Here is a 1,019-nt window from a genome sequence, read left to right on the forward strand (position 1 = left end):
GACTGTAACGGGGCAACACCGTGACTACACCCCACCCTTCTGCTTTGCTTCAGAAAAATACAAAAAAAGAACCAGCGCAGTTTTTACATTGTATTGTTTGTCAAACAGTCTTAAAACTTGACTTTTTGCCATTGTTTTCAATATATCCACCTCTAGGGCCGAAACAATGAAAGATAGGGCAAATCCGAGGGTAGTTCCTGATTCAGAATGTGTTGTTTTGGGGGGGTACTTCCTCTTCCATTTTACGATTGGAAGCCTCCTAGTACGTCTTTATGTGCAACGTAGTCATTTTCTCCGTATTTCGGTCAAAAAAAGCACCCTAGCGCCCAAACGGTGCAAGATAGAGTCGAACGGGCAAAATTTTCGTTCAAAGGGATCTACTTTTACGAGTTACCCCTTAGGAGACCATAAAAAAAATATTTTTTTCCTACTTTGTAGACCAACCCCTATTTCTTTGTAACCCCCTTTCACCCCCTTAGGGGTTGTTGCCAGGATTTGCACCAGGCGTTTCGTTGTCCAGGAGTGACCCTTAAGATACCCTGAAATTTTCAGACCTCTAGCTCATCTCCTTCCTCTAACACGGACGACGGACGGACGGACGGACACGAGAGCGGTTGCATAAGCCCGCTTTAATGCTTTTTTAAAAGCAGAAGGGCGGGCTAAAAACCGCTCACCGCCTCCGTGGCTCTGAGAAAACGCTCAGCTCACTCCCCGCCTGCGGACAACCGCTTACCTCGCTTGGCGCTCCGGATAACCGCTTAAGTCAGTCGCTTTTTCACCGAAGACGTAATATTGGTATCATTCGAAAGTGAATTTCCGCCTCTTTCGAATGATACCAATATTACGTTTTCGGTGAAAAAGCGACTTAAGCGGTTATCCGGAGCGCCAAGCGAGGTAAGCGGTTGTCCGCAGGCGGGGAGTGAGCTGGGCGTTTGTCCGCAGCAGCCGAGGCGGTGAGCGGTTTTTAGCCCGCCCTTCTGCTTTGAAAAAGCTATCCAGCGGGCTTATGCAAACGACCT

At 48.0% G+C, this 1,019-nt stretch overlaps 1 protein-coding gene across 1 annotated transcript in view; it reads left to right on the forward strand.

The window, feature by feature from the left end:
- LOC113214756 (glucose dehydrogenase [FAD, quinone]-like) overlaps positions 1–1,019 on the forward strand; it is a 32,497-nt gene that overhangs the window by 383 nt on the left and 31,095 nt on the right. The gene's annotated exons all lie outside the window — the stretch shown is intronic.

The sequence above is a fragment of the Frankliniella occidentalis genome, unplaced genomic scaffold, assembly GCF_000697945.3.
Source record: "Frankliniella occidentalis isolate FOCC.00 unplaced genomic scaffold, Focc_3.1 Scaffold254, whole genome shotgun sequence".
Classification (NCBI taxonomy): domain Eukaryota; kingdom Metazoa; phylum Arthropoda; class Insecta; order Thysanoptera; family Thripidae; genus Frankliniella; species Frankliniella occidentalis.